This window comes from Cibotium barometz, chromosome 2 (assembly GCF_041138505.1).
Source record: "Cibotium barometz isolate CiBa-2024 chromosome 2, ASM4113850v1, whole genome shotgun sequence".
Taxonomy (NCBI): Eukaryota; Viridiplantae; Streptophyta; class Polypodiopsida; order Cyatheales; family Cibotiaceae; genus Cibotium; species Cibotium barometz.
This window is the reverse complement of record NC_141047.1, coordinates 25,869,354-25,882,201: the sequence shown is the minus strand read 5'-3', so window position 1 is coordinate 25,882,201 and position 12,848 is coordinate 25,869,354. Positions and strand designations below refer to the sequence as shown.

Genomic DNA, 12,848 nt, shown 5'->3' with positions numbered 1-12,848 from the left:
TGTAAGTTAATGTACACAAAATTGAGGACTATTTTTCATTTCATGTCCATGATGCCACAATCAATAGTTTTGTCAGTATGATTAACTTAGTCATGTTGGGGGTGGTAACTCCTTAAGAATGTATGATACCATGAAAATTAGTGCCAACTAATTGATAGCATATATGTTTGGGGTGGTCATTCCTCTACAATATTGATAACAATCTATGATATCATGAAAGTGGGTATCAACTAATTGATAGTATCTATGTTGGGGTTGTAATTCCCCCATAGTGTATGAGATCATGAAAGTTGGTATCAACTAAGTGATAGTATCTATGTTGGGGTTTTAATTCCCTCACAATATAGATAACTTGTGATAGTATCTATGTTGGGGGTTGTAATTCCCCCACAATATAGATAGCTTGTGCTGAAAATGTGAATTAAATAAAGTCAAAAGGCTTGGGATAATCCACCAAGCTCTCAAATGTACATGATATAAGGACTTTTGATGAGTGATTTCACGACTACTTATTAAGACTTTTATCGTAATCAATAACATCATCTATGTTTATTATAACTAGCGCGGTGAGCTACATAGCGGAGAGAGAGAGAGAGAGAGAGAGAGAGAGAGAGAGAGAGTCAAAAGGCTTGGGATAATCCACCAAGCTCTCAAATGTACATGATATAAGGACTTTTGATGAGTGATTGCACGACTACTCAAGACTTTTATTGTAATCAATAACATCATCTACGTTTATTATAACTAGAGGTGAGCTAGATAACGAAGACATGGAGAGAGAGAGAGAGAGAGAGAGAGAGAGAGAGAGAGAGAGAGAGAGAGAGAGAGAGAGAGAGAGCTAAAAGCTGATGAATGAGTGAGAAGTGTCTAAGATGCTAAGTTTGGAGATGAGAGAAATAGAGAGAGGAAATTCATATGACATGTGGATAGGCTAGAGAAAAGGATAAATTTTTTGGATGCCTCTTGGATATTTGGCATGAAAAACTTGCATTAATTGCTCTCTTTTCTCTTGATTTGAGACTCTTTCATACATGACGTAGGAGTATTTTGCATACTGGAGAAAAATATCCAATGGGATATGTTCATAAGAAGCGTTGTAATTTTTTCGTAATCTTTGATTGTTGCATGAATGTGCTCATCATTCTTTCACTATGGATCATTGTAGGTGAAAAAAATGCATTTTGGAAACTATGAAAGCCATTGGGAGATCAAAACATCCAAGCATTTTACCTTTATTGACACCTTCTATAGGAAAGAAGAGAAGCTCTTGATCTATGGCTATATGCCAAATGGAAGCTTGTGTAGTGCTTGTAACGGTGAATTTCTTTCAAATATGTGTGAGATTATTTTCATGAACCAAGCATAAGTGTAACCAACAATTAAAAAAATTTAGGATTATGTATTTGTATACATGTATTCATGTAAGTGTAAATGTGTACCCATGTGTAGATGCATGCATGTATATATATATATATATATATATATATATATATATATATATATATATATATACACATGCGTGCACACATGCACGTGTACACACACCCACACACACACATGCATTCATGCACAAATACATGCATACCTTACATATGAATCAAGTGTGTGCATTCACACCCATATGAGATGATGTTAAGAAGGGTTTGTGCATGTGTGGTACATATAGGTTATAAAAACAAGATCATGTCAAGAAGGGTTTGTGCATGTGTGGTACATATAGGTTATAAAAACAAGATCATGTCAAGAAGGGTTTGTGCATGTGTGGTACATATAGGTTAAAAGAACAAAAATATTCTCAACCAAATCTTTTGATATTTAGATAATTTTGGTGAAATTACCAACAACTCTACCAAATTCTAGCACGAAAAGAAATGGAATTGTGGAAATGGCCCTATTTTGAGTGTGTGGAACTTCAAGTGTCTTGTTTTTAGTTTAGGCCTTTAAGTTTTGTTGATATCTCATGGTATCTCAAAGCTCTCAAGCCACAATTGTGCACTTTGTTGACATTAGTGTTCTCTTGTAACATTCATTTATAGCCCTTCTCCCTACAAGGAGTGGTGTGTGTGTGGTATTTTATCAACTTGAGCGTTTATCATAAAGCTCTTAAGACGAATTGGTGTATTTTGTTAGCATCAAAGTATTGGTGTGTGTACTATATTATATTAACAATTGTGGGGTGTGCATCTCTAGAGAAAACATTACAAAATCCCTCCGTCCCTCCCATCTCCTTTCCTACATGTGTGTGTGTGTGTGTGTTTCTCATATGCTCATTCTTCAAAGCTAAAAGCTCAGCTACATGGTTTGGTTGCCAGCTGTGGAGGTGCACGGGAATGAGCTATTCAGAATGGTGGAATCTAGGAGGGGTTGAGCAACCTCTAGGTTAGATTCAAAGAAGAGAAAATTTTCCATTTCTAGAAATATTAGCATCGCTAAACTTACATACTGGCTTGCCAACGAGGGTTTAGGTGCATTAGTCTCATGATATACCCACGAGTAGAGTCTCCTTCTTCTTGCTTTTCTTTGTAGAGATGCATCTTAGGCCTCCACTTAGGGCCAATCTTAGTGTGTGCCTTAACAAATGCCGCTTTGAGCCAGGTGAAGCTAGCTTTTTCTAGTATGGATACTTGTCTAAACCATTGACTCGCCTTTCCTTCAAGGGTTAGGCTAAGATCATTGATTCTAATAACATCACTTGTCTCTTTCAATGTTCAAACTTGCACAAAGCACTCAATGTGGTGCAGGAGGTCACTTGTGCTAGTGTATTTCTCACAAGCTTAGTAATTTGCATTGCTTTGTTTGGTTGAGCCTTAAGGGTCTCTACTACTAAAGTAGCGGTTGGGGGTAAAGGCCCCTGGTTATTGGGGGTAAAGGCCCCTGTGTATGGGTATTTAGCCCGTTATATATAAATGGAAGAAAAGAAAGATAAGGTAGTATTAGCTACCACCAAAATACGGGTCGTCTCCTCCTGCTTCGCTCTCTCTCTCTCTCTGTCTCAACTGGTATCAGAGCCTAGTGAGCTGGGTGTGTGCGCTTGCCGGTGTGCGGAGCCGGTCGTCGTCGCCGTCATCGCCTCGTGAGAGGAGCTTTCGGCCATGAAAGCTCGAAGAGCTTAGTTCGCGGAGGAGAGGAGATCTAGAGAGGCTGCCTTGCCTGATTGTGTGAGCTCTCGTAGCTCGTGGAGCTTGCACTTGCAGATCTGCAAGAGCGGAGTCAGCCGGGAGCCTTGGTGGTGCTTGCGGCATAGCCAGCGTGGGAACGCCTCTTCTCAGGCTTATCCACAGTGTGCTCTGGAGAGTGCGCAGAGGAGTGCAGCCGGCTGAGGTAAGAGAATCATGGTGCCAACATGCAGACAGCAGTGAAGAGGTAACCTTCTTACCCTCCCCTCCTTACGTGACAGAGCTGTGAGAAGAGCGTTATAGCATGTAGAGCTGTGGACAACCGTAAGTAGTCGGGCTGCTCTGTAGCGTGGAGGCGTGAGAGGAGCTGACCTGTAGTGGGCCGTTACAGCATGTGGGTGTGAAGAACCAGGCCGGCTGTGGCATCCAAGCGCCTTCTTCATCATGTTCGGGCTGCTCATGGTGTTACTATGCATATCGTACAGAGGGCTGTAAGCATGTTGAAGGCTTCTAGGGTTGGCCGAGGGCTTTTGTAGAAGCTGTGGGCTCTCATGTGGAGTATGTCTCATGGGAGAAGCTTGGAGTAGCGTTTCTTCATGGAAGGAAACAATGGGCTGCCACCCACAGAGTCTTACAATCAATGAGAGGCAAAAGTTGCAGTTTGCAGCTTGCAAAGCCTGCTTCTGACCTGAATATCTTTCCGACTGTAAAGAATTCAGTCTAGGTCTGAACTGGACAATTTGCGACCATTAAACAGGCTACAAGTTTGCTTTTGACAGCCGGTTCATTTGAATTATGCATCACAAGTTATAAGGTCTGCAAGAAGACAGCAAAAAAGTTGCAGCCTGCACAATGTTTTAGCTACATTTTGGATGTCATATGCCATGATGGGTCAATGCAAATTGTATGCAAGGATTATGCACTTGTTGCTGAAGGTTTTGGCAATCATGGCGTTCTTGAACAAGCATGGAGTGGCAAGAAGCCCTCTTACAATCACTTGCGCATATTTGGGTGTGAGGCATTTGCACATGTGCCAAAAGAGCTTCGAAAGAAGCTAGATCCGAAATCTAAGAAATGCATCTTTCTAGGTTATGGTGAAAGTGGAGGGATGGGATATCGTCTCTGGGATTCAAAAGGCAAGAAGATCATACGTAGCCATGATGTGGTCTTCAATGAGAAGAAGATGAATAAGACACCCATCAAACATGTGGAAATGCGCAAAGTCACCTTTCAGGATGTTAATTTGCTGGCACATGATGGTAGAAGGCAAGTTGTTCATGCACCAAATGTGGAAGCCAGCTGTGGAGGTGCACGGGACTGAGCTATTCAGAATGGTGGAATCTAGAAGGGGTTGAGCAACCTCTAGGTTATCTTCAAAGAAAAGAAACTTTTCCATTTCCAGACTCCCACATCTTGTCTTGGTGCAACATTAGTCCTTTGTTCACTTTAGGGTTTCTAAGGCCAACGAGCAACCTATTCAAAATATTAGCATTGCTAAACTTACGTACTGGCTTGCAAACGAGAGTTTAGGTGCATTAGTCTCATGATATACTCACGAGTAGATTCTCCTTCTTCTTGCTTTGCTTTTTAGAGATGCATCTAAGGGCTCCACATAGGGCCAATCTTAGTGTGTGCCTTGACAAATGCCGCTTTGAGCCAGGTGAAGCTAGCTTTTTCTAGTATGGATACTTGTCTAAACCACTGACCCGCCTTTCCTTCAAGGGTTAGGCTAAGATCATTGATTCTAATGACATCGCTTGTCTCTTTCAATGCACAAACTTGCACAAAGCACTCAATGTGGTGCACGAGGTCACTTGTGCTATTGTATAATCTCACAAGCTTAGCAATTTGCACTTGAGCCTTTAAGGGTCTCTACTAGTAAAGTAGCTAGACTTGGTGTGGTTGCAAGCATGGGTAGGTGTGCCTTGACAAATGCCGCTTTGAGCCAGGTGAAGCTAGCTTTTTCTAGTATGGATACTTGTCTAAACCACTGACCCGCCTTTCCTTCAAGGGTTAGGCTAAGATCATTGATTCTAATGACATCGCTTGTCTCTTTCAATGCACAAACTTGCACAAAGCACTCAATGTGGTGCACGAGGTCACTTGTGCTATTGTATAATCTCACAAGCTTAGCAATTTGCACTTGAGCCTTTAAGGGTCTCTACTAGTAAAGTAGCTAGACTTGGTGTGGTTGCAAGCATGGGTAGGTGTGCTATAGTCTCTCTTCCTAACACCCTTTCCATTTGAGTCATTTCAAATGACAAGCCTACCTTCAGGTGTGCGACCTATGAGGCATGAAGCACCCGTGACTTGGCTAGGAAGCAAGGGGTCTCGATGCAAGTCCAAGTGGGGTCAACAAGAGTATGTGCATTCGTAGCCATGGAGTTGCATACCCTATAAGGAGTGGCATATGGGGTCCACTACCCATTAGTCCTAGTGTGTTTGGTGATCTCCATCTCATGGTGATCTATATCCCATGGGCGTGGCAAGTGCAGTTTTTGGTGTCACAACCATCATAGTTGGGGGGAGACCTCAAGTTCTTGGCAGGTAGATGTGCAAGTGCACAAGCACCGAATCTTCAAGTATATGTGCATTCATAGCCCTAGAGTTGCACACCCTATAAGGAGTGGGGTCAGAAAGTTTATGTGCATTCGTAGCCCTGGAGTTGTATACCCTATAACGAGTGGCATATGGGGTCCACTACCCATTAGTCCTAGTGTGTTTCGTGATCTCCATCTCATGGTGATCTATATCCCGTGGGCATGGCAAGTGCATTTTGTGCTGTCACAACCATCATAACTAGGGAACAACACCTCACGTTCTTGGCAGGTAGATGTGCAAGTGCATGGGCATCGAATTTGCAACTTTAGTTAACCAAACAATGCTAGAGGATTTCTCAAATCTAGATTGGTCAAGTGTGAGAGGAAAAGAGAAGAGAGAGGAGAGGAAAGGGGGGAAAGGGGGGAAAGGGGGGAGAGGAGGCCAGATTAGGTGCCTGTCCAAGGGAATATAATGAGTCGTAGAGGGGAATGCAGCAAGAGGAGAACTAGATTAGATGCTTGCCCATCGAGTAAGCACTCATTGGTGATTGATTAATTCACATGGATCCAAAAATATTGCTTTACCAAATGCATTTGTATCAAGAAATTTATGTAATAATTCAAGCATGTTCGTTTCCTCTCTCTCTCTCTCTCTCTCTCTCTCTCTCTCTCACACACACACACACACACATTACTCATTTTACTCACTAGTTTTACCGGTGCCTCCTGTCTGTCAGTAGTTTGTTATCATGAATACCACATTCTTGTTATATGTGCCTCCCACCTGTTAGTAGCTCGTTATCATGAATACCACATTCTTGTTACATGTGCCTCCCACATGTCTGTAGCTTGTTATCATTCTTGCTCGGTTGAATATAACTACCAGTTTCCTCCGTCTCCATCTCTCTCTCTCTCTCTCTCTCTCTCTCTCTCTCTCTCTCTCTCTCTCTCTCTCTCTCTCTCAATAATCAAGCAAACGTTGTTTTCTAGAGATTCCATGTATTCTTTATGTCAAAGCCTTTTACTTGCTTCGAACGTGTTATAAATGCTATGGTTCCTCCCAAGAGTCAAAGCAAACGTTGTTTTCTAGAGATTCCATGTAGTCTTTATGTCAAAGCCTTTTACTTGCTTCGAACGTGTTAAAAATGCTATGGTTCCTCCCAAGAGGCTATGATATATCCATACCACAAACTATTGAAGGAGGTAGAGTGTGGGAAATTTTACCACACACTACTCAAGGAGGTTAACAAGGAAAATGTTACATAGTTTAAGAGCAGAGGCAATTATGTAGGCAGAGTTGTTAAGAATCAAGCCCCTGGATGAGGCCTTGGTATAAAGAGGTTTAGGATGCCAACATACCCTGCATGATGTTGATGTGAGAAATTATAGCAACCTTGCCTCAGACTCTTCAATACTTACTCATCTGGGTCTTGGCCATCCTCTACATCTACATCCAAATCAACGAGATTTACCTCTCCATGAAGACATGCATTTGCAAGGTTTTGTAGTAAGCATGCATTACATAGACCATTATGAAAACTCTCTCCACTTTGTTCACTATTAATTAGGGTATTGACTGACCATCTTCTGGCCCATGTTATGATAATGGACTACTATTATGAAAACCCTCTCGCTCATTGTTCAATGAGCCGACACCACCACCAATGCTCATGCACGCATGAGCTCTCAACATGTATTTGACGGGAATGGGTTGAAGTAAGCACAGGAAATAGAAGTCACACTAGTAGCTAGTGTGCAAACATGTGTCTCTACCATGTTTAGGTGATCCTCTGCTGCTACATGTTTTAGAAATGCAAAAACAAGTAATTGTAAGTTTAACACATGTAATTTGGCAAACCTATCGCCAAGCACAACACCGTTCTTAACATCCCTTGTCTCATTACCTCAACGTGTATTTCTATGTCCTTTTTGGCTGCTTATATTCTACCACCAGCTTTTTGAATGAGAGTTAAGGATGGACAGACCCTTATGTTGCTTCATTTCAAAACATTCACGTGCCTGCACTTGTTGTCGACAAAATTCTGTAAAGCAAATTTTGATTCTCCCCTTTGTTTGATAAATCGATGACAATAACTATCATTAAGCTGATACTCAAAATACGTTCTAGTAAAATTGACAGATTACTAAGTTCAAAATCAAATTCGAGAAGAGAAATTTGGTGACATTCAAGAAATTTATGTAATAATTCAAGCATGTTCATTTCCTCTCTCTCTCTCTCTCTCTCTCTCTCTCTCTCTCTCTCTCTCTCACACACACACACACACACACACATACACATTACTCATTTTACTCACTAGTTTTACGGGTGCCTCCCGCCTGTCAGTAGTTTGTTATCATGAATACCACATTCTTGTTATATGTGCCTCCCACCTGTTAGTAGCTTGTTATCATGAATACCACATTCTTGTTACATGTGCCTCCACATGTCTGTAGCTTGTTATCATTCTTGCTCGGTTGAATATAAGCACCAGTTTCCTCCGTCTCCATCTCTCTCTCTCTCCCTCTCTCCCTCTCTCTCTCTCTCAATAATCAAGCAAACGTTGTTTTCTAGAGATTCCATGTATTCTTTATGTCAAAGCCTTTTACTTGCTTCAAACGTGTTATAAATGCTATGGTTCCTCCCAAGAGGCTATGATATATCCATACCACAAACTATTGAAGGAGGTAGAGTGTGGGAAATTTTACCACACTACTCAAGGAGGTTAACAAGGAAAATGTTACACAGTTTAAGAGCAGAGACACTTATGTAGGTAGAGTTGTTAAGAATCAAGCCCTTGGATGCGGCCTTGGTATATAAAGAGGTTTAGGATGCCAACATACCCTGCATGATGTTGATGTGAAAAATTATAGCAACCTTGCCTCAGACTCCTTCAATACTTACTCATCTGGGTCTTGGCCATCCTCTACATCTGCATCCAAATCAACGAGATTTACCTCTCCATGAAGACATGCATTTGCAAGGTTTTGTAGTAAGCATGCATTACATAGACCATTATGAAAACTCTCTCCACTTTGTTCACTATTAATTAGGGTATTGACTGACCATCTTCTGGCCCATGTTCTGATAATGGACTACCATTATGAAAACCCTCTCGCTCATTGTTCAATGAGCCGACACCACCACCAATGCTCATGCACCCATGAGCTCTCAACATGTACTTGATGGGAATGGCTTGAAGTAAGCACAGGAAATAGAAGTCACACTAGTAGCTAGTGTGCAAACATGTGTCTCTACCATGTTTAGGTGATCCTCTACTGCTACATGTTTTAGAAATGCAAAAACAAGTAATTGTAAGTTTAACACATGTAATTTGGCAAACCTATCGCCAAGCACAACACCGTTCTTAACATCCCTTGTCTCATTACCTCAACATGTATTTCTATGTCCTTTTTGGCTGCTTATATGCTACCACTAGCTTTTTGAATGAGAGTTAAGGATGGACATACCCTTGTGTTGCTTCATTTCAAAACATTCAAGTGCATGCACTTGTTGTCGACAAAATTCTGTAAAGCAAATTTTGATTCTCCCCTTTGTTTGATAAATCGATTACAATAACTATCATTAAGCTGATACTCAAAATACGTTCTAGTAAAATTGACAGATTACTAAGTTCAAAATCAAATTTGAGAAGAGAAATTTGGTGACATTCAAGATTTAAAAACAAGGTAATATGTGAGAATAGGTAATTTTGTCCCACCCCCATTTGAAAATGGCTTACCAAGTTGAGTATTTTTGTGTCTATATTTGCTTCACTACCAAACACTAAGAGTGCATGCACATGCTACTGGTCAAATCACGTGACTCGCGCATTGCAAGAAACAACATTTTGAATGAGAATGTCATCAAACACTTCCTAAGTCTTAGCAATTGCACTTCATTCGAATACAGCACCAATTCCATTGGACTAGGAGGAAAGTCTTCATCCTCCAATGCACAATGAGGTCACACTTTTTCCTTTCCAAGTGCATCACATTTGGCATTTTGGCATAATACAATTGCATGGCTCTTCCTAGAAACCCCATTCTTGGGATCTCAGCATCATGTACTTTGTCCGTCTCTATGCCTTGCTCACTTGTGCCTTTGTAGTGCACCACATTTGCCATAAACATCTAGCAACAGAGACTCAAGAAATGTATCCAAGTATTACTTACCTTGTAATGCACCACATTTGACATACACTTCTAGCAATGCACTTCCAAGCAAACTATCCAAGATACAATAGGAGAAAGGCACTTGCATTTTATGAGAGGAGGTAACATCCACCTTCATCGGCCCCTATTCCTGAGGACCCTTCACAACATTCAGAAGTCCTCAAGCAAAGCTTCTCACAAGCTGTCATCAGTGCTTGGCTTGTACCACTCCAGTAAAGCATCAGCAGCAAGTAAAGGCACCCATCTGCATCATGTAAAGGCACCCATCTGCGTTTTTGCATCATTCAAAGGCCCCCACATCCGTCTTGAAGGTGTTCAAATGCTTCACCTTTCCCTTTCACCTTGATTTTTAATAAGAAATGCACGGCCTGTTAAAAATTTCGGCAGTGACCAGCTATCATGGCATTTCACATAACATTAATAAAACTTTCACTTGTATCACCCGTCTGCCTTTTCTCCCATCTACTGATGAAGACTTAATGTTTATGCACCCGAGATTGAATGCTTATGCCATGCATGCTTTTGTGGCTGGAGACCTCGCATATCCCATAACATTACCACCTCAATTTGCAAAAATAAATCATGCGCGTAGGGACAATATCCTGATTGCACCAGTATTCTGGATATAAGATGATAAAAGAGACCAGTAAGCCACACACATACCACACACACACACACACACAGTTGTCTTGCTAGCAACCCACACAGCCTGTCCGCATAAGCAAAGGACAAGTAACGCATGGCACTTGAAGAAAGATGAACTACAATAAGAATGCATCAGACAAATAGGGCACTGCAAAACCTATTGTGACCACTGAACCATGTCGCATTACCAAAGACATAGCATTGCATTGAGGAGATAATGTCAGTGCCAACTACAATGTACCCATACATACTTTGTCACATAAGAAGCAATCCCTATAACCAAGACCAAGCTACATTTCTGATCTATCAGCAAGCTGTATCAAAAACTTCAGAAGACTCCCACTAATCATCATCTTCTCACCTGCAGCCATCCACTTTCTCAACCGGTTAGAACCTACCCAACTTGTTGGGCAAATGACAGCCATCCAACAATCATGAAACATTTCTCATTAGAACCAACCGACATAGATGTTGGGGGGCCAAAAACGGGGTAAGCCCCATGACTACCCATATCCTCATACAAAGGGTGGGAATTCGTGAACGCGAGAGGAGAGAGAACCGAGCATGTCAAAAAGTAGGTAGACATGAACGCAACAGGCAATGCAGCAAAAAGGAAGGCCATGTCCTGCAAGGACACAAAAACAGGGGAGGAGGGAGGGCTCACCTTAGGCAGCTGCAATCACTTCTTGGTGGGGGCGGATGATGAAGAAGGTGGGTTGTAAGCGGCGTAGCCCTTGCCGCTGTTGTAGTAGGTGGAGCCGTTGGGGTTGGAGTAGTAGTAGGAGCCGTTCTGGTTGGAGTAGTGGTAGGCGTTCTGGTTGGGCGCGGAAGGCCCATGGTCGCGGGCGCAGTAGTGGTTGCCCTGCGCGTTCGTGCCCGAACCCTTGTACGCGTATCCATCGTTGCCTCCTCCCATCTTCGTCCTGCTGAGACAAAACTCAATACAGTAAAACTCAGTAAGTTCTCTTCTGTGCAGCGCTTGGGCTTCTATATAGCCCTTAGCTTGCGTTTTAGGGCCTGTTCACAACGGCCGCCCGGACAGAGAAAGCCCTTATTTAACTCCTCTAGACTCCAAATGCAAATGCAAAAATAAATCTGCGCGCGCGTGTGTGTGTGTTATATTGTTTATGCGTGCGCGGGAGAGAGTTGGCGCGTGTGTGTGTGTGTTATATTGTTTATGCGTGCGCGGGAGAGAGACCAACTCGGATAGCTTTCTCCCCAAAAGCTATCCAATATAGCGCGGGAAAGGTTGGGGTTGCATGGGAAGAGGGCTCAATATAGGGTCCCAAGATTTTTTTAACAGGGAAAGGGTTCGCATGCCTGGCAGGGGGAAACCGAGACAAAGAGGAAGAAGAGGTCGTGGGCAAGGCATAGCCCCCAAGAGGAAAGCAAGAAAGATAGGAAGGAGTCGTGGAGGGCACAACAATAAGAGCGCGATGATAGAGAGCTACGGCTCGAGAGCGCGACAGCAGCAAGCGAGAGAGAGAGACAGAGACAGAGCGGCAACTCTGATGGTGAGGGGTACCAACAAGGCGATAGAAAAAAGCATGGTGAGGGGTACCAACAAGGCGATAGAAAAAAGCATGGGAGACAGAGTGTGTGTTGGACCGAGCGTAATCGTTAGTAGTAGGGGGGAAAACATGCATGCATGCGAGCATGTGTGCATCTAGCACATGTGGAAGTGTATGACCATATGCATGTGTGCATGTATGCCATGCATATATGGGTGCAACCTTATGTGTGTGTGGGCACAGTGTGCATGTGTGTGCTTAATGAGTATTTGCATGCACCGTGTGTGCGTGTATGCCATGCATGTGTGGATGCAGCCTTATGTCTGTGGGTGTGTACCCAATAGGTATGTGTGTGCATCGTCAATGTGTGTGTATCGTAGGTGTGAGTGTGCATGGTGCTGCATATGCACAAGAATATGTGCGTGTACCAAAATGGAGTATGCACGGGAGTGTGTGTCTTTGTAGGTCTATGTTAGATGAGTGTGGTATGGGGAAGGTATGTGTGTCAATTGTGAGCTGGGCAAGACCAAGACAGGGAGAGAGGGAGAGGAGCTAGAAGTGTGTGTATGTGTGGGTGTGGTGATACCCAAGATTGAGACTAGCAGGGCAGAGACCAGTGGGAGTAGATATATCTTTAGGTGAGTGTGTAAGTATGTGTACGGCACAAGCACTAATGCTCATTTTACAGAATGATTATGAGTGCCCGTATGAGACCACAGCCTAAGGGGGACATGAGGGTGTACATGAAACTGCCACATGAAACTGCCAGTACATTAAGAGATTGTGTTCCTCGTGCTAGAACGAAGTATGGTTGGACTAGTTCCGAATTGGGAACAGAGGATCAGTCAAATTGTGTTATGGTT

General features: G+C 42.7%; 1 long non-coding RNA gene across 2 annotated transcripts in view; it reads right to left on the bottom strand.

The window, feature by feature from the left end:
• The window catches only part of LOC147640863 (uncharacterized), an 81,696-nt gene extending 70,251 nt beyond the window's left edge, over window positions 1–11,445 (bottom strand). Inside the window, exons 1-2 of one of the 2 annotated variants that reach the window (XR_015268517.1) lie at window positions 11,139–11,443; window positions 10,659–10,835 (exon numbers count right to left, since the gene is read on the bottom strand). This is a non-coding gene — a long non-coding RNA (uncharacterized LOC147640863). Of the gene's footprint in view, window positions 1–10,658; window positions 10,836–11,138 lie in introns of those variants that run through there. The other variant, XR_015268521.1, reaches the window with a different exon arrangement.
• Window positions 11,446–12,848: the final 1,403 nt, after the last annotated feature.